The sequence below is a fragment of the Mustela erminea genome, chromosome 2 (genome assembly GCF_009829155.1).
Source record: "Mustela erminea isolate mMusErm1 chromosome 2, mMusErm1.Pri, whole genome shotgun sequence".
Lineage (NCBI taxonomy): Eukaryota > Metazoa > Chordata > Mammalia > Carnivora > Mustelidae > Mustela > Mustela erminea.
In genome coordinates this window covers 47,341,988-47,362,797 of record NC_045615.1, presented here as the reverse complement: position 1 = coordinate 47,362,797, position 20,810 = coordinate 47,341,988, and the positions used below count along the sequence as shown (strand labels likewise).

Below are 20,810 nucleotides of genomic sequence, written 5' to 3'. Positions count from 1 at the left end.
TGAGAGGTAAAAGCTAGAAGTGATTTTGTCACTGGGAGGCCTGTGAGCAAATTCATTTATGCACTGTGTAATAATGTATAATTGGTGCTGAAGCGTGTTACATGGTGAAATGGAATGTTCCTGTGGTATCAGAGGACCATTCTTCTGATGTCCAGCATTTTCAACATCTAACGAAATCTTATTGATTGGCAAGTTGCAGGTGACATTGTCTATGGCCTTTGATGCCTACCAGAAGGGAGACTTACAATCCCAAAGGAGGACATACTTGCCAGTTTTGATACTGAAACTTCTGCTAGTGGTTTCACACACAGAATCCCATGTGTAGTCAAAGAATAATTGTTGTCTTTCACAAACTCTCATAGTGTTTGTTTCTGAGAGAACCCTTGTTGCTCCTTTGAAACTGCTGGAAAAGTTGGTCTATTTGTCCCTCAGCAAAAGAGGCAACACTATCCAGGACTTTTGGCAGACTGACTTCCTGGGATTTAAAATTCTCCTTTTGTGGAGCTGTTAAGGTGACAAGGCTCTTTCAGAAAAATGCAGGTGACATCTGTCTGGTATGTTCACTAAGCCAAGTATGGAAAAGCACTATAAGAGTAGTAGACCTTATTCATAAAGTGTTTGGTGACAATGGGGAGCTGGTTATATTGAAATGTACCATGGCCTACTAGTAAAGAAGTCATATGGATAGGTTTAAGTAGAAGCTTCTTGCTCAATTAGCAAATGAGGGAGACCTGCCAATTGTCTGGGAGGGCCAGGAGTGGAGATCACACAGTTCTCCATAGCTGACTCCATGTTACAAGACCATATTGCTGAATAGGGGGACCAAGAGGAAAGACCCTCTTGCTGAGATCTGTGCAGTGTGGACTGCTGTCACACGTTCGATACCACCTCCTACCTAATCCTTTATCCTTTCGGAACAAACAGGCCTAGATTCTTAATGTGCCCCTGACTTAATGCTGGCCCAGCCACAAGCTCTATTCCTTGTGTTGTCCCCCAAACATTCATGCCCTCAGCTCTGCCCCCCAGGGGCCTTAGCCAACATGGAGGGCCTGAGGGCAGGGGGCCAGCCTGGGCCCAGGAGCCTGAGGTTGTGTGCTTAACCCAGGTTCAGATCTCTGAGACTCGCAGGCTGGCACACTCTGACGCAGCTCTGGTGAGGCCAGACAGCCCTGGTCAAGTCCATGACATCTGCTTTGCTGAAGGGGCCACAGGGCAAACCCTCTATCCCCAGGTCTTTAGGCCCCTTGCACACCGTCAAGCTTTGTCTCCTCCCCACCTCCCGTTGGCCTTCACACTAAGTACCTTTTCCATGCTGCCATTTAGATGGAGGAAGACCTGGAAACTTTGAAACCTTGTGAGCCACCCCCACCGCTGCATCTGCAAACACCAGGACTGCCCCCCCGCCCCTCAGGGGTGGGCAATGCTGATGGGTGATGCTGATGGCATCATCACCGCAGGAGCAATTAAGACAGGGACCACACAGGTTACTTAGGGAAGGTTGGTATGTGGCATTACCACTTAACGAGGACCCAGAGCTTCTGCCCAACTATTGACCTTGATAAACAGTGGATATTGATTATTGACGTAAGCAGATAAATGCAGCTGAAAACAAGACAGGAGCAACTACTTTCAGTGATGTGGTGCAGTCAGGCTACTGCAAAGTTCTGGAGAAAGGAAAGCTCCCAAGGGAGTCTGTTATCAGGAGGGTCAAATTCTTCACAGGAGAGCTAAGAAGATGAAGGTTATCTATCGGGGAGACTAGATGGGAGTGGGTGCTGTGTCTGGTAGCTTGAAGCCACATGGAGGCGGGGGGGTTCTTAATGCTAACAAAGGCTAAAAAGAAAAAAAAAAAAAAGAATGAACGGACCTAGGTCAGGGATTCAACCCCCCTTCTCTAGCTGACACTGATCAAAGTTTGTTGGGAACTTGATGGAACTTAAAGTTGTCAGTACCATCAGTCCTTAGTGACAATGGGGCACAGGTTAGCGTGGTTCCTAGAGTATCCCACTGGCATAGTCCAAATCTAGTTTGGAGGTGGAGACAAATATCGGATTGGACCATGGACTGATGCGAGCATATGGCTGAGCTCTTTTGAGCCAATACACAGAAGATGTAACTGAAAATGCTGAAGGCATTATAGGAAGTATATTTTTTAAAAATTCCTCAAGCCGATTTGCAGTCATTCCCCTTTCCCACCCCAAGCCCCAGACAACCACTAACCTGCTTTCTGACTTTATACCTTTGCCTTCTCTAGGCATTTTGCTAAATGGAATCTTTTTTTTGCCTGGCGTCTTTCACTGAGCATGTTTTTGAGGTCCATCTGTCTTATAGCATGAATCATTCATTTTTATTCCTGAACAGTATTCTATTGGATGGATGTACCAAATTTTGTCTGTCTTCTTGCCAGTTGACAGACATTCGGGTTGTTTCCAATTTGGGGGTATTGTGAATAATCCCCCTGTTTACAGGTTTTGTGTGAATATATGTTATTATTTCCTTTGCATAGATTCCTAAGAGAGAAGTTGCTGAGTTATGGTAAATTTATCTTTCACTTTTTGAGAAACTTCCAAACTATTTATCCAAAGTAATTGTACCATTTTACATTCCCACCAGCAGTGTTTGAGGATTTCAGTTTTTCTACTTTCTCTCACTAACACTTGTTAATTGTGTCTTTTTGATTATAGACATTTCTGCTGTATGCAGTGGGATCTCATTGTGACTTTAATTCGTATTTCCGTGATGACTAATGATGTTGAACATCTTTTCATGTGCTTATTGGTCATTCAGATATTTTTACTGCAATGTCTACATAAATCTTTAGCCCTTTAAAAAAAAAAAAAGATTTTATTTATTTATTTGACAGAGAAAGATCACAAGTAGGCAGAGAGGCAGGCAGAGAGAGAGGAAGCAGGCTCCCTGCCAAGCAGAAAGCCCAATGCAGGGCTCGATCCCAGGACCCTGAGATCATGACCTGAGCCGAAGGCAGAGGCTTAATCTATTGAGCCACCTAGGCGCCCTTTAGCCCATTTTAAAAAAAGATTTTATTTATTTATTTGGGAGAGAGAAAGCGAGAGACAGAGCATGAGCAGACTCCCTGCTGAGCAGGGAATCCAATTTGTCTGCTAAAGGCAGACGTGCAACCGACTGAGCCATCCAGGCACCCTCTTTTGCCCGTTTTTAAAACCAGGGTTTTTGTTTGTTTGTTTTTTGTTTTTTATATTGAGTTGTAAGTATTCCTTATAAATTCTGGATATTAAATTATTCTTCTATACTACACTTTAAAAAAGAAGCAACTCACTTCTACCCTCCATATCCCAATCTCCTCCGTGTTATTCCTTGTGCTCCAGAAGTAAGTGAAGCCATATGATAATTGACTCTCTCTGCTTGACTTATTTCACTCAGCATAATCTCTTCCAGTCCCGTCCATGTTAATACAAAAGTTGAGTATTCATCTTTTTTGATGGAGGCATAATACTCCATAGTGTATGTGGACCACATCTTCCTTACCCATTCGTCCATTGAAGGGCATCTTGGTTCTTTCCACAGTTTGGAGACTATGGCCATTGCTGCTATGACAATTGGGGTACAGATGGCCCTTCTTTTCACTACATCAGTATCTTTGGGGTAAATACCCAGTAGTGCAATTGCAGGGTCATAGGGAAGCTCTATTTTTAATTTCTTGAGGATTCTCCACACTGTTCCCCAAAGTGGCTGCACCAACTTGCCTTCCCACCAAGAGTGGGAAGGCAAGTTGGTGCATTTCTCCCCACTTTCTCCACATCCTCTCCAACACATGTTGTTTACTGTCTTGTTAATTTTGACCATTTTGGCCATTCTAACTGGTGTAGGGTGGTATCTCAATGGGATTTTGATTTGAATCTTCCTGATTGCTAGTGATGATGAACATTTTTCATGTGTCTCTTAGCCATTTGTATGTCTTCTTTGGAGAAGTGTCTGTTCATGTCTTCTGCCCATTTTTTGATGTGATTATCTGTTTTGTGTGTGTTGAGTTTGAGGGTTTTTTTTTTTAAAGGTTTTCTTAAAGATTTTATTTATTATTGGACAGAGAGAGAGATCACAAGGAGGCAGAGAGGCAGGCAGAGAGAGAGGAGGTAGCAGGCTCCCCGCTGAGCAGAGAGCCCGACGCGGGGCTCGATCCCAACACCCTGGGATCATGACCTGAGCCGAAGGCAGAGGCTTAACCCACTGAGCCACCCAGGCGCCCCTAGGGGGGGTTCTTTATAGATCTTGGATATCAGCCCTTTGTCTGTACTGTCATTTGTGACAGTACAGACATTTTGCACAATACTTTATTTTTTGCAATTTTTAGTAAAAATTTCCAAAGTGAACAAAAAGATACTGTATAAAACACAGTGGACATAAACTGACAGTAGTATTAGATCTCATTTGTCTTGATCCTTTTGTTTTACCACATCTTGATTTGCAGTGGAAAGGGTTCAGTGCATGTATCTCTTGTCAGAAAACATTTAACTTAGACTCAAAATAAAATAGGGCAGTGGGTACCTGCCAAAACCCTACCACAGGATAACATTACAAGCAAAAAATGTACATGTTCCAAAGTCTACCACACTCAAGAAGTTACTAAGAACTCTTGCAGCCCTTTGTACTGTCATTTTCTCCCATTCCATGGGTTGCCTCTTTGTTTTGTTGACTGTTTCCTTTGCTGTGCAGAAGCTTTTGATCTTGATGAAGTCCCAAAAGTTCATCTTTGCTTTTGTTTCCTTTGCGTTTGGAGACATATCTTGAAAGAAGTTGCTGTGGCCGATGTTGAAGAGGTTACTGTGTATGTGCTCCTCCAGGGTTTTGATAGATTCCTGCCTCACGTTGAGGTCTTTTATCCATTTCGAGTTTATCTTTGTGTATGGTGTAAGCTTAAGAGACCTTCAGACACCATCAAGTTGACTAACATATGCACTGTAGGAATATAAGAAAAAGAAGAGAGGAAAATGAACAGAAAGAATATTTCAAGAAAATGGCTGAAAAAATACCAAAATTTGATACAATATATAAATGTACAAATTCAAGGAGTTCAAGTCCGAGTAAAATAAATCCAGAGACCAGCATCAAGATCTAATTGTCAAAAGAAAGGCAAAGAGAGAATCTTGAAAGCAATTAGAAAGAAACAAATCATCACATGTAAGTGATCCTTTGTAAGAGTCTCAGCGGATTTCTCAATAGAAACCTTGGAGGCCAGAAGTAGTGTACTGATATATTTAAAAATATAAAAGAAAAAACTGTCAACAAAGAACCTTATATCTGGAAAACTGACTTTCAAAAATGAGAGAGAAATGAGAATATTCCCAGATAACCAAAAGCTAGAGATTTGTTACTGTTAGAACTGCCCTGCAGGGGGCGCTTGGGTGGCTTGGTGAGTTGGGTGTCTGCCTTTGGCTCAGGTGATGATCTCAGGGTCCTAGGATCAAGTGCCCCAGCGGGCTCTCTGCTCAGCGAGAGACTGTTTCCCCCCTCTCTCTGCCTCTCTGCCTACTTGTGATGTCTCTCTCTCTGTGCCAAATAAATAAATAAAATCTTAGAAAAGAAAAGAAAAGAAAAAAAAAAGAACTGCCCTGCAAGAAATGCTAATTAGGAAATCCTCCCAGTAAAAGTAAAAATGTTCCAGGGGCACTTGGATGGCTTAAAAAAAAAAGCATATGCAGTGTTTACATTTTTAATTTCACTGCAGAATGGATCTATAAATGTATGAATGTTATTTATTGATTTTGGGGAAAAAAATCCCTGCTATGGATACAAGTTGTTTGTCAGATAGATTTGTAAATATTTTCTCTAAATGGCTAAAAGTATCTTAAAAACAACATTTACATGAAAGGTTGTGGAGTCCCTGAAGCCTTTCCTTGGTACCCTAGGATTATCAGACCACAATTTGAAACACTCTGCTAGTGAGCAAGCTGAGTAACTGATCTCCAGCTGAGTCAAAGGGACTTTACAACTAACCAGACACCTTTTAATTCTGTAAATGAACTCAATGACTCAGTTGCATTGCCTGTATGCAAGGTGTTTGGAGCACTGGAGGCCGAGCTTAAATTGAAGAAAAACAAAACCATCGGGAATCATCAAGTTCAGGTAAGGCAACAGAACAAAGAGAGAAAGTCATTATTTCCTGATAAGATTGAGGTTTTATTTGCTGGCTCGTGATAAAGCAATTTAAACATCAAAGAGAAGTGAGGAAGAACTGAACTCTGCAGAAACCCAGGCTTTAATAATAGAAGTCTACCTCAGGGATTTTTGTTTTAAATAACAGCAGCAACAACAAAAAACTCTTGCTGTTAAGGGAATTAGATTGTTTTCAGTGTATAAGGGCGAACTTTGCACATTTCCCTCAAACCACCCCCTGCTTCCTTTGCATTTATGATTTACATACATTTCTTTTTTGTATACCTCATTAAACTAACCTCATTTGTTCATTTAACAGTGAATTTACTAAGTACCCATTAAAAAGCTAGAAACTGGCTTTAAAATGTAATTCACAATCTTTTAAGGAAAATATTTAAGGAAGCATTTATAAAATCATGGACATATTTTATAAGTACGTATATTTATAAGTTTAAAATAATACCGTGAAATAAAAATTGTTTCTTTGAACAGATCAACAAAACTGACAGACCTTTAGCTACACTAACTAAGAACAAAGAGAGAAGATTCAAATTACTAACAACAGTTGGGACATTACTACTGATTTTACAGAAATAAACATGTTATAAAAGAAAACGCCCATCAACAAATTAGGTAACCTAATTAAGAGGGACAAATTCCCAGAAACATACAATCTGCCAAATGAACTCATGAAGAAATTGAAAAGCTGAGGCACTTGGCTGGCTCAGTTGATGGTATATGCTACTCTTGATCTCGGAGTTGTAAGTTCGAGCCCCATGTTGGGTGTAGAGACTACTTAAAAATAAAATCTTTTTTTTTTTTTTTTTTTTAAAGATTTTATTTATTTATTTGACAGAGATCACAAGTAGGCATAGAGGCAGGCAGAGAGAGAGATAGGAGGAAGCAGGCTCCCTGCTGAGCAGAGAGCCTGATGCGGGACTCGATCCCAGGACCCTGAGATCATGACCTGAGCCAAAGGCAGTGGCTTAACCCACTGAGCCACCCAGGCACCCTTAAAAATAAAATCTTAAGGCAACCCTCTTGGGTCCCCTTCTTCTTCAGGAGTTTTGTACTATTGTTCAACAAACTTTGCTTTGCTGACCACCAAAAAAAATTTAAAAACAGAATAATAAGTAAACAAACAAATAAAATCTTAAAAAGAAAAAGAAATAGAGAACCTGAATAGACCTACAACTGGCAAGGAGATTGAAACAGTAATAAAAACCTCCCAACAAAGAAAAGCAATGGACCAAGCTACCAAATATTTAAAGAACCAACACCAATCCTTCTCAAACTCTCCAAAAAATTAAAGAGAAAGGAACACCTCCTAACTCATTCTGTGAAGTCAGCATTCCCTGATACCAAAACTACATAAAGACACTACAAGAAAAAAGGAATGGTAGGCTACTATCCTTTGTGAATAAAGATGCAAAAATTCTTAACATAATACTAGCAAATCAAATTTAGCAACTTATTAAAAGGATCATAAACCATGACCAGATGGGATTTAACCCTGAAGTGTTAGGATGGTTCAACTTATGAAAAACAATCAATGCACTATACCACATTATTAGAATGAAGGGAAAAAAAATTATAGGATAATCTCATGGTGCAAAGATATACTCAAAGTATCTTTGTAAAGATACTTTAAAAAATTAACACCCTTTTATGATAAAAAAAAAAACAACCCTCAATAAGCTAGGAATAGAAGGAAACTTCCTTAACATGATAGAGGCCATATATGAAAGATTCACAGCTAACATCATACTTAGTGGTGAAAGACTGAAAATTTTACCCTTAAAATCAGATACAAGACAGGGGCGCTTGGGTGGCTCAGTGGGTTAAGGCCTCTGCCTTTGGCTCGGGTCATGGTCCCAGGATCCTCGGATCGAGCCCCGCATCGGGCTCTCTTCTCAGCGGAGCCTGCTTCTCTCTCTCTCTGCCTACTTGTGATCTCTCTCTGTGTCAAAAAATAAATAAAATAAAAAAAAAAATCAGGTACAAGACAAAGATGCCTCCTTTTCCCACTCCGATTCAACACAGTATTGGAAATTCTAGCCAGAACAATTAGGCAAGAGAAAGAAATGCATCCAAACTGGCAAGTAAATAAATTATCTCTATTCATATAGTATGATCTTTTCTTTCTTTCTTTCTTTTTTTTTTTCCCCCAGAAGAGAGAGAGAATGTGCACACATGGGGGTGTGGGAGAGTGGAGGGTAGAGGGAGAGGGACAGAGAGAATCCCAAGCAGGCTCTACTTTCAGCATAGAGGCTGTTACGGGGCTCAGCCTTACAACCTTGAGATCATGACCTGAGCTGAAATCAGAGCTGGATGCTTAACCGACCGACCACATAGGCACCTGATGGTATGATCTTATACATAGAAAACCCAAAAGATTCCACACACAAAAAATGTTTTAGAGTTAATGAATGAATTCAACAGAGTTGCAGGTACAAAATCAACCTGCAGAAATCACTTGCTTTTCTATACCACATCAATGAAAATCTGAAAAGAAAATTAAGAAAATAATTTTGTTTACAATAGTATAAAAAACAATAAAATACTTAGCGGTAAACCAAGAAGGTGAAAGACCTGCACACTGAAAACAACAAAATATTGCTGAAGGAAATTAAAGAAAACATAAATAAGTGGAAAGACATCCTGTGTCCATGGATGGACACAGTGCATGTTAAGATGACAGTGCTACCCAAAATGACTTACAGATTGCGTGTAATTATCAAAATCCCAATGGCATTTTTTGCAGAAACAGAAAAACCCATCCCAAAAATGCATCTGAATCTCAAGGGACTACCCAAAATACTCTTGAAAATGAAGATCAAGTTAGAAGTCTCACACTTTCTGATTCCAAAACTTACTTCCAAGCTAGTATAATCACAACAGTGTGGTGCTGGCATAAGGACAGGCATATAGACCAATGGAATAGAATTAAAAGCTCCAAAATAACTCCAAAATAACTACTCGTGCATGTATGCTCAATTTTCAACAAGCGTACAAAGGTCATTTAATGGCAAAAAGATAGGAGGCGACACCCTGGCTCAGAGGGTTTGGTCTCTGCCTTCACCTCAGGTCATAGTCCCCCGGTCGTGGGATTGAGCCCCGCATCAGGCTCTCTGCTCAGCGGGGAGCCTGCTTCCCCTTCTCTCTCTGCCTACCTGTGCTCTCTCAATCTCTTTGTCAAATAAATGAATTAATAATTTTTTTTTAAAATGGGAAAAAGATACTATTTTCAAGAAATGGTGTTGGGAAAACTGTATATTCAACATGCAAAAGAATAAAGTTGGATCTTTTCCTTACACCATGGACAGAAAACACTCAAAATGGATCACAGACCTAAAGGTAAGAGCCAAAATTGCAAAACCCTTAGAAGAAAACATAGGTGAAAGTCATTATGATATTGGATTTGACAGTGATTTCTTGGATGTGACACTGTTGCTTATTTCATGGGACGCTTTTCATCCTTGGCTCATGACCGTTACATGACAATAACAACCCTCAAACATGACCACAAAAAGGCTACTGGACATTTCTAAACATCCTCTATGTGTGTGGGGAGAACATTATGAAAATATTTATGAAATACATATGATAATATCTATGAATGAAAGTAGTTGCTTTCTGAAATTTGTTTCAAAATAATTTGTGGGAGGGTAGCTGGGTGGCTTAGTCAGTTGAGCATCTGCCTTCAGCTCAGGTCATGATCTCAGGGTCCTCGGATTGGAGCCCCGCATTAGGCTCCCTGCTCAGTGGGGAGTCTGCTTCTCCCTCTCCCTCTGTCCCCCCACTTGTGCTCTCTCTCTCTTTCTCAATAAATAAATAAATAAACAAAACTTGAAAGCATTCTTCAAAAAAATAATTTGTGGGAAAGGAAAAGAAAAGGGGAATATGAATAAAAATTAAGATTGGCCGCTAGTGGCTGATCAGTGCCTTGGGCCTCATCATATTTTTTCCTACCTGTGAAATGTTTATAATTTTCCATAATAACATGAAAAAGTAAAAAAGATGACAGATATATTTGAGGACTTTTGTTTTCAGCATGTTTGCCCCGTTAGATGCTCTGAAACTGTGCAGCTATATGATATCTAAAAATACTTCATTAAATATTAAAACCCACTTTAAATGATTAAGTCCACTAGCATCAGTAATAGAGCAAAGACCAAGCAGGTAAGCTAATTCTTGAGGCCCCTGGGTATCTGAGGTATACAGTGGTCTTTGTGATCTGAACTGCATTGCACAGAGGGCACAGGGCCAAAGCCTTGAGTTTGCATAAAATGGAAGCATAATGCCTAGACCTAGGAGAAGTATACCTTCAGAGAGGTCAAACTAGAAAAGAAACCCACCCTGCAAAGGCAGGCCACAAGAAAACATTGCTATCTTGGCCCACACTATGAATGGACATTTTAAAAAGAAGGGAAAAAAAAGTCCCCTGAGAATTTGTAGCAATGGGCCAAATCTTAAGCTACTTGAGAGCTGAATCTATATTCTTTACTTGACCCAAAAACATGCACCTATAATGTAATTATGAGGATGGGTAATATCCCCAGATGTCTGAGAGAAGGAAATCCAGACTTTTGCAGATGACTGTACCCTCAACTAGGCCTCAAAAAATTCCTACAGGTAGATTGCCCAAAAAACTTAAAAAATTAGAAAACGAACATCAGTGAGCAAGCCATCGGTAACAGAGCCAGAACCACAAAGACTTCAGATATTATAATTATCAGAATTAAAATGAAAAATAATTCTGCTTGAAGTGCTGTAAAATGTAAAAAAAAAAAAAAAAAAGATACTGAAAACATGAATAAGAATAGGAGACTATCAAATAATTAGGCCAGTTTGAAGAAGAACAAAATATTGATTTTAGAAATGAAAAGAATCCCTAATCATTGGAGTTAAGAATTTGGATAGAAGATAAATACAGGGGCACCTGGTGGCTCAGTGGGTTAAAGCCTCTGCCTTCAGCTCAGGTCATGGTCTCAGGGTCTTGGGATCGAGCCCCACATTGGGCTCTCTGCTCAGCAGGGAGCCTGCTTCCTCCTCCTCTCTCTGCCTGCCTCTCTGCCTACTTGTGATCTCTGTCTGTCAAATAGATAAATAAAGACTTAAAAAAAAAAAAAAAAGAAGATAAATACAACTGCACAGAGAACAGAGAAGATGTATCTGTGAAGAAATTATCTAAGATACAACACAGGGAGATGAAGATGTGGAAAACATGTGAGAGCTAAGAGACGTGGAGGAGTAGAAAGAAAGCCCAGCTGCGTGTACATGTGTCTCCCTGTTTTCCTATAAATGGAGCAGCCTTAGCCATAGCTTAGTAGTGACTTTTTTTTGTAGGATTAACATGATTTAATTGAATATCAGATTTTTTTTTAAGATTTTATTGATTTGACAGAGAGAGAGAGAGAGAGAGAGCGCGCGTGCGCCCAGTCAGGGGGAGGGGCAGAGAGAGGGAGAAGCAGACTCCCCGCTGAGCCGGGAGCCTGATGTGGGGCTTGATCCCAAGACCTTGCGATCATGACCTGAACTGAAGGCAGAACTTAACTGATAAGACTGAGCTACCCAGGCACCCCCCAAATCACTCATAAATTGCTGAGTTTGGGAAGGCCAGGATAGTAGCTTGAATCTCACACACTTCTGTTGAGGACATATGTAATTTAGGGAAGCCCTGTTACTGAGCAGGGAGCGGGGGAGGCACAGAGCTTATCCAGTAGTGTTGAAGACCTTCCCAGAGGCAGCCCATGAGACCAAGCACTTCCCAGTCAAAGGGCCACATCAGTGACTGTCAGTGCCTACTGCCCCTTGACTGTGGGGAGACACAGAGACCTCTAACAGGCACTAGGGAGGCAATGAGGGCTGGAGGAGCTTCCCCACCAACATGCTGTGTCTCTGCCTAAGTATCCCCCTCACACAACACAGCCACGCATCCCTAGGCAGAGCTGAACAGCCCTGTCTCTCACCACCTCCACCTTTTTTTAAGTGGCCACCCTCATCCCTGACTCTGGCCCTCTGCTTTGTGTGGTTTGAATTCCATTGACCAAACTCCTTACCACCATTCCCTGCTTCTAGACCTAACTCCCTCAACCTGCAAGCTTTAGTACAATTCTTACCATTTGGGGTTTCTTTCATGGGGATCTCTATCTTGGATTTGCAACTGCCTAGACTTTCTTGTTTTTCTTCTTTTATGTTGATAAGTGTGGTTCAGGGGGACTTTGAAGGGTGAGCAAATTCATTCTACTTTTTTTGTCCAAACTTTTTTTCTTAGTAGTTTCTTTTCTTTTCTTTTTTTTTTTTTTAAGATTTTTATTTATTTGTTCGACAGAGATCACAAGCAGGCTGAGAGGCAGGCAGAGAGAGGGGGAAGCAGGCCCTCCACTGTGCAGAGAGCCCAATGTGGGGCTGGATCCCAGGACCCCGAGATCACCACCTCAGCCGAAGGCAGAGGCTCAACCCACAGGTGTCCCTTCTTGGCAGTTTCTATAGGAAATAATGGTGTAATTGTTTCTTATATCAGCTGAATGCAGAGCCAAAATGTGAGCCTAAGTTGTTTACTAGCTTTATCACCTGGGGTAAATTGGTTAATCTCATTATGCTTCAGTTTTGTCTGCAACATAGAGATTTTATTTATTTTTTTTAAAGATTTTATTTATTTATTTGACAGAGATCACAAGTAGGCAGAGAGGCAGGCAGAGAGAGAGGAAGGGAAGCAGGCTCCCTGCTGAGCAGAGAGCCCCAACGCAGGGCTCGATCCCAGGCTCCTGGGATCTTGACCTGGGCCGAAGGCAGAGGCTTAACCCACTGAGCCACCCAGGTGCCCCGCAACATAGAGATTTTAATAGAATCCACCTAAGGGTATTATTATGAAGATACAGCAAGGTTTAAAAACAAAACAAAACAAAAAAAACCCTCACAAAACTTAAAGGCATTGAGAACAATCCCCAGCAAGTAGCAAGTACTTAATAAATATTAGCTGTTATGATTGGCATTGGGTAAAAAATTTTCCAAATATGCATGATTTTATTTTTAACTTTATTTAACCCTGTAACATAGGTATTATCACCCCTAATATGAAGAAAGACATTGAGACACAAAAGGGTCAAATAGCAAAAACTCTCAAGGTGAAATAAAACTTGAGTCCATCTAGATCGGCGATGGCTTTGTTACTCAGAGAATAATGGGTGTATGTTTTCTGCTCTAATAAGGGTTATGGGCGAAGTGTTTGGCTTTGCTGACGTCATCTATGATAATATTAAGCATGACACCCAGATGTGAAAAAATTCTAAGTGTAATGAATCATGTGTCATTTAATGCTCGTTACACTTTGACTTCATTCACAACCAAGAACAAATTCTTCCCTCTGCAGACAGTGAAGTGTTTATAGTACTCAGTAATGTATCATGTGAAAGGGGTCAGCCACTGATGAAACCCTCATCCAGTTTTATAGCCTGGCAGATTTAGGTTAAGGGTGGAGAGGCCCCTGAATTGCATATGATAAACTTGCTTTTATTATTGAGTCAATAAATTTTTATCAGTTACCTATTGTGTTCAAGACTCTGAGAGAGGCAATGTGTAGGACATACACAAAGGGTTAGGGCATTTCTTTCTCACAATTTCCATTACTGACACCATAAGTTCTTTAGCTTCTCAGGTTCAGGGTCTGCAGTCAGCTCTAACTCCTATGTCTTTCACCTTCAGTTTTCTCTCAGTTACCAGGTACTGTCAAGTTCTCCTTCACAATGTTTCCCTCATGCCCCTTCCCTCAAAATTTTTTCCTCCTTTGTTCGAGCTCAGTGGTTTTTTGGTTCACTTCCAAACTGATTTCTGCCATAACCCCCATCCATTCTATATGTGGACAGATCAATCTTTTTAACACTATTTTGACAATATCATCCCTTTACACTAAACTTTCATTAGTTTCTCACGCTCAAGATGCCCTTTCGACCTGTCCTTTCCTGGCTTCACTTTCCTATGACGAATCATTTCGCACACTGAAGTCCTTACTTCATTATTCTGTGCCTTGTCCAAACCGTGTTTTCAAATTTATTCGATCTTCTAACCTCTCTCTCTTTATGAATGGGAATTCTTTGTGAATGGGAAAGCAGTGCCCACTCGTGGCTTTGATCCTGCTACATTTGCAGAATGCAGTCTTCGGGGTCCCTGGTGTTGCTGTGCGCTCCTTCCAGGTCCCTTACTGCTATTGGGAGGACAAATTTTCCCTCCACCAATTCAGATCCCGTGGGGTGGGGGAGGAGCTTGAAAGTTATCTGACAACAGATTAAAGTAGAAAAGATAAGGTTTGTGAGGTTTATATACCAACTAATGGGGGCAAAGAGGGACAGGAAAGAGGACTTCCACTGGATAACAAAGGGCTTTTCGAGAAACAAATGAAAGTATGACTGTTTGTGATAGTCCTTGTTTATGCAATTTCTTATCCAAGTGTGAATGGTTGGTCTTTTTCCTAGCAGTGAAGCTCCCCTGAGACGGGATTTATGGTGTTTCACTCTCTGAAGGCCTTGCCTTTAGTCAGATAAGGGAAACTCCAAGAAGGCTGCTTTCAGCATCAGTTGTCTCTCAAATGTCTTCAGTTTAAAATAATATTCATAAGAACTCTGTGGGGCTGGGTGGTGATGTGGGGAACAAAGACAAAAAGAAATGTAGGTAAAATTAAATTTTCTTAGAACCTGTAGCCCACTAACAAATACTTGGGGCAGGCCGAGGACAACAGTCCTCCAGGAACTCCCATGTGAATGCCTTGCTAGAAGGAAAAACCACCTTAGCTTGACAATAGCTAGGCCGCCAGGATTCTGTGAGTCTGCATGAAAATCCTTTTGGAAACTACCCCTAGCTTTACCTCCCCCAATTCCATAGTATATAATCAGTTGCTCCTCACAATCCCTTGGCAGTCCTCTCTGCCCGTAGCTCCTGTCCCCGTGCCTTAATAAAAATACCTGTTTGCACCCAAGACATCTCAAGAATTCTTTCTTGGCCTTTGGCTCGGAACCCCAACATTTCCACATTAGGTATTAGCATCCTCTTTGTTTTCTTAGGGCCTTGTATTAGGCAGAATAATGGCCTCCCAAAGATGTCATGTCCTTTTTTAAATTTTTTTTTAAGATTTTATTTATTTATTTATTTGTCAGAGAGAGAGAGAAAGAGAGAGAAACCAAGAGAGAGCACAAGCAGGGGGAGAGGCAGGCAGAGGAAGAAGCAGGCTCTCTGGAGCCTGAGCAGGGAGCCCAATGCAGGACTCGATCCCAGGAGCCCAGGCTCATGACCTGAGCTTAAGGCAGACACTTAACTGAGCCACCCAGGCAACCCAGATGTCATGTTCTAATAGTCAGAAGGTAAATGTGTTAGTTTGCCCGCTAAAGGAGAATTAAGTTTGACAATGAAATTAAGGTTGCTAATGAAATGACTTTAAGGTAGAAAGATTATCAGGGCTTATCCAGTGTGTCTAAAAGTAATCACAAGAGTGCTTTCAAAGTAGAAGAGGGAAGCAGAATGAAGATACGGTAACAGAAGCAAGGTCAGAGTGATGCTCTGCTGTTGGCTTGGAAGCAAGAGGAAGGGGACCATGAGCAAGGGATGCGTCTGCCCTTTAAAATCTGGAAAAAGTTCCAGAAGGGAATACTAACCATGCTGGCATCTTTGATTTTAGCCCAGTCAGGCCCAGTTTGGACTTCTGACCTATGGAAATGTAGAATAACACATTTTGTTGTCTTAAGCCATTAAGTTTGTGGGAATTTGTTATGGCACCATAGGAAACAAATAGAAGTCTATTTCAGGGTTAAGTCCCTTGTCTTTGCTTTCACATGATACCTTCAGCAGATCCTCCAGCTTCAGAGAGAAAGTGTACTTCTTTCCATTTTCTTTCTTTCCCTTACTAAAACACTCATCTGCATGAGGACTCATCCTCACTTCCTTTCTTTCTGCTATAATTAAAAAAAATTCCTTTTCTAATGCTAATTCCTCTTTCCCTTTGTAAGGGACCTGATCACACCAGTTAACTACCATTTCTTCTCTGTGACTTCCTCTTGGTGTGCACACATATTCCAGCCTGCCTAACTTAACCAAATAAGAAATATATTCTTTGAACCCCAAGATGGTTTTTTTTAAAAAAAGATTTAAAAATTTTATTTATTTATTTGACAGACAGAGATCACAGGTAGGCAGAGAGGCAGGCAGAGAGAGAGGAGGAAGCCGGCTCCCTGCTGAGCAGAGAGCCCGATGTGGGCCTCTATTCCAGGACCCTGGGATCATGACCTGAGCTGAAGGCAGAGGCTTAACCCTGAGCCACCCAGGTGCCCCCTACGATAGTTTTAAGAGACACTCCTTTCTCTTACCTTCTTGTTATAGTGAAACCTTTGGTAAGAGTTATCTACACCCTGTTTCTACTCCTTCACTTACGCATCAGTGTTCAAGCCCTTTATAGGCTGATCTTTCTCTTCTGGAGTTCATCAAATGTCTCTAGTGGCTCTAAAAAGAGCCATGGGGGAACTCAGTGCCTACAGCCACCTGTACTGTTTTTTATTTGCTTTTTTAAAAATGGTTTTTATTTGGGAGTAGTGAAAATAAATATACTGGACCCATTACAGGTGTTATATACAAATACCCCCAGGTCCATAATAGGTCCTGTCTGAAACCTGGACTTGTAAGGGGAAAATTGACCCTGAGAAGTTCACCACTTGGAGTAAGTGCTGAGGAAGGTACTGAGTCCTTACCAGCTCCTCGCCCTTGGTGGTCAGGCTGGAGAATAGACCGAGAGCTCGGGGCAGCTGGGAAAATCTAGGATGGTATGAAAACTCCTATGAGAAAGAGGAAGAGAGCTTCTCGTTTGGTCTGTAGGGGAGCTTTGATAGTAGAGTGACTGTTTCATGGCGTTACAAGTCCAGGAGGTTTGCTCCTTTAATGAGAATACTGTTTTTGATTTGGCTTTGGTTGCCATTCTTACAAGAAGCCATACCGTTTATCAGCATTAAGCGAATCTGTAGCCTTTGCCTGTGTCTGTTGCTGACTTTCCACCAAACATGAATACCTGGCGAAAACCACACAGGATGTGTATTATCACCTCCTCCTCCCCCACAAAAAGAAAAACTTCCCATTATTTTTGGAGTTTTCAAGAAGTGAGGCTTCATTGATTCCATGAAAGAGTCTGTCTGCTCCCTTCCCCTGAGGGCATCTTCCCTATTTGTCTGTCCTTACCTGTCACAAAAGCACTTGGCGACACCTTGCTCCTGCCAGGGGCGCATTTGAGATCTTCAATGTGTGTTTCACAGGTATGGACTCCAGATGGCCCCAGAGCTTTCCATTAGGATTGTAAAGAAATCGTTACTTTTGATAATTCTGTGGTTTGATTGGAAGGCTTGTAAAATATGACAGTGACTTCAACTAACTTGGAGACAGCCCAGCAGATCAACGTTCTTCAGAGAACCAGTCTCCTCCTTCCTTGTTCTGCAACCTAAGAACTTTATAGAGAGAAATGGGAAAAGGCCTTACATAGGAAATTTATAAATAAACCACAAATGATCATTAAACATTAAAAAAGTTTACTCTCACTAAATCTAAGAGATGTAAATCGAAACACTGCCATTTGTTATCAGATTTAAAGAGATTAAAATTATTACTCTATCCAGTTTTCGTGAAAGCTCAGGTGAACAAGTGACCTTTTTTTTTTTTAAGACTTTATTTATTCATTTGAGAGAGAGAGAGATCACAAGTAGGCAAGAGGCAGGCAGAGAAAGGGGGAAGCAGGATTCCTGTGAGTAGAGAGCCTGATGCAGGGCTCAATCCCAGCACCCTGGGATCGTGACCTGAGCCGAAGGGAGAGGCTTTAACCCACTGAGCCACCCGGGTGCCCCAGGAAGGTCATCTTTATGTTCCTTCTTCCCTATACTCTGTGACATAAAACACTCAAATACTAAAAGAGAAGACAGGGATTTTGAAGATGATTAGCACAAAATAAAATGCTAACTTATAAGCTAAAATGACGCATTTCTTAATAATGCAATGCATTCATGAAAGGCTGACTCTAATCTGAATTTATCAAACAGAATTTGATGGCAGTGATCAGCTGTAGCGAGTATTAGAGTGAGAATAGGAATTAATGTAATTTTAGCAAGCATATACACTGATTTATCAATATGAAAAAATCAAACTCCTTTAAAAATTTTACTAAAAATAAGGTAGAAAATTTTTTGTTTTAGTGATTTTTTAGCCCTATTTTAGGTGAGGTTCTGTCTTTAAGTATTGTCATATATTTTTTACTGACTAAAACACTGGCATTTTATTGATTTACTTTAAAAAAAACTTTTTTTTTTTTAAGATTTTATTTATTTGCCAGAGAGAGAGAGAGAGAGCGTACACACAAGCAGGCAGAGAGGCAGGCAGGGGCAGCGAGAGAAGCAGGCTCCCTGCCGAGCAAGGAGCCCCATGTGGGACTCGATCCCAGGACCCTGGGGTTATGACCCTGGGATCATGACCTGAGCTGAACCAACCAGCTTAACCAACTGAGCCACCCAGGCGTCCCTGATTTACTTTTTTTTTTTTTTTTTTTTTAAGATTTTTATTTATTTATTTGACAGAGATCACAAGGCAGAGAGAGAGGAAGGGAAGCAGGCTCCCGAGGAGCGGAGAGCCTGACGTGGGGCTCAATCCCAGGACCCTGAGATCATGACCTGAGCCTAAGGCAGAGGCTTTAACCCACTAAGCCACCCAGGTGCCCCCTGATTTACTTTTTTTAAAAAGGTTTTATTTGGGTGGGGGGAGAGAAATAACACAAAGGGGGGTGGTAGGCAGAGGGAGAAGCAGGCTCCCTGCTGAGCTAGGAGCCCCTCTCCGAGACTCGATTACAGCCCCAGGACCATGACTTGAGCCTAAGGCAGATGCTTAACTGGCTAGCCACCCAGGCATCCCTTACTGATTTACTTTTAAACAAAATTCTTTTTTCCAAAATAAAAGTTGTATATCTGCACTAAAAAATTTTAGAAAATTACACTAAAATAGAAGAAAAAAAAGAACCATAATGTCACAACCCAGAAAAAAATTTTTTTTTTCTTGTATTGCCAGCTATTTTCTATGCATAAGGTTTTGGTTTGTTTTTGTTTTATATATTACACAGTGCTATATTCAACCTATTGTCCTGTTTCTTTTCTAAATGTGCTTTTCATCAATTTTATGTATATTTTCCCCCCATTTTTACAAGTCCCCTCTTGGAATTGCCTTTAGAATTTGCTAGCAATTTAAAAAATCTTTACTGACATCAGTAAAATTTTGTTCTTTAGTGGGTGTTTTTAAATTTTGCAAGCGGTTATTAAAAGCCGTCTCTGAAAAATTTTTCTCAGTCCTGGCCTAAAATGACAAATATATTTGTATACAGGTCTTTAAATGTCTTTTAAAATTTATTAATTTATATTTTTAAAGATTTTATTTATTCTTTTGACAGAGAGATCACAAGTAGACAAAGCAGCAGGCAGGGAGAGAGGGGGAAGCAGGCTCCCTGCCAAGCAGAGAGCCTGATGCAGGGCTCCATGCCGAGCTCCATCCCAGGACCCTGAGATCATGACCTGAGCCCAAGGCAGAGGCTTAACCCACTGAGCCACCCCTGAAACTTACCCTTTTTAAAGTAGTCTCCGCACCCAATATAGGGCTTGAACTCACAACCCTGAAATCAAGGGTCACACACTTCACCAACTAAGCCAGCCAGATGCCCTGTGATTAAAGATTTCCTGTAAGGGGTTAAGAATTAACAGTTAAGGGACCGCCTGGGTGGCTCATTGGTTAAGCAGCTGCCTTTGGCTCAGGTCATGATCCCAGTGTCTTGGGATCAAGTCCCACATCTGGCTCCCTGCTAAGCAAGGAGCCTGCTTCTCCCTCTGCCTCTGCCTGCCACTCTGTCTGCCTGTGCTCACTCTTGCTCCTCTCTCTCTGACAAATAAATAAAATCTTAAAAAAAAAAAAAAGAATTAACAGTTAAAAAAGAGTTAACAGTAATTCCTGGTTTTGCTTTAAATAATTTGATTTTTGTTTGTAAACGTAAATCAGAAAGTAGATGTAAGTATTAATTTTCAAGGGTATCTGCAACAGGCAAATTTTGGGAAAGTCATAAACACTCATAAAGCCTGATAACCAAACCCTTTCTTGAATATGCACACTTTCCAGCTTTCTCACACGAACAGTATTACAGAGAAGTATTTATTACAAGAGCGTGCAGGTACACATGGGTGGCTCAGGCGGTTAAACCGCTGCCTTCAGATTAGGTCATGATCCCAGGGTCCTGGGACCAAGTCCCATATCAGGCTCTGTGCTCAGCGGGGAGCCTGCTTCTCCCTGCCACTCTGCCTACTTGTGTACTCTCTCTCTCTGATAAATAAATAAATAAATAAATAAATAAATAAAATCTTTTAAAAATGTGTGCAGAATACACTTAAATCGTTCGAGTAATATTTTCATTCAACTTGTTCCTCGCCCTCCTCCCCCACCCCGTATTAGATTCAATTCCTTAAGTTATTGTCTTGGGGAGTAATCACCTAATTTCTCAGAAGCTCATTCTATAGAGACCTACTTGCTCTCGGGGTGGGCAACGTGTTTGATAGGAAAAAAAAAAAAAAACAACCCTCGGTGTCAGCGTCCCTCGGAGCTTAGGGCGCGGGACACAGACAGTGAACAAA

At 41.0% G+C, this 20,810-nt stretch overlaps 1 protein-coding gene and 1 long non-coding RNA gene across 3 annotated transcripts in view; one reads left to right on the top strand and one right to left on the bottom strand.

The window, feature by feature from the left end:
* Positions 1–20,810, top strand: part of ABCG2 (ATP binding cassette subfamily G member 2 (Junior blood group)) — a 159,465-nt gene that overhangs the window by 52,994 nt on the left and 85,661 nt on the right. The window lies entirely within an intron of this gene.
* Positions 4,819–20,736, bottom strand: LOC116584464. The gene is made up of 3 exons (XR_004283204.1): positions 20,670–20,736; positions 17,347–17,609; positions 4,819–4,935 (listed from the first exon to the last, which is right to left on the bottom strand). It is a non-coding gene; the product is annotated as an uncharacterized LOC116584464 (long non-coding RNA).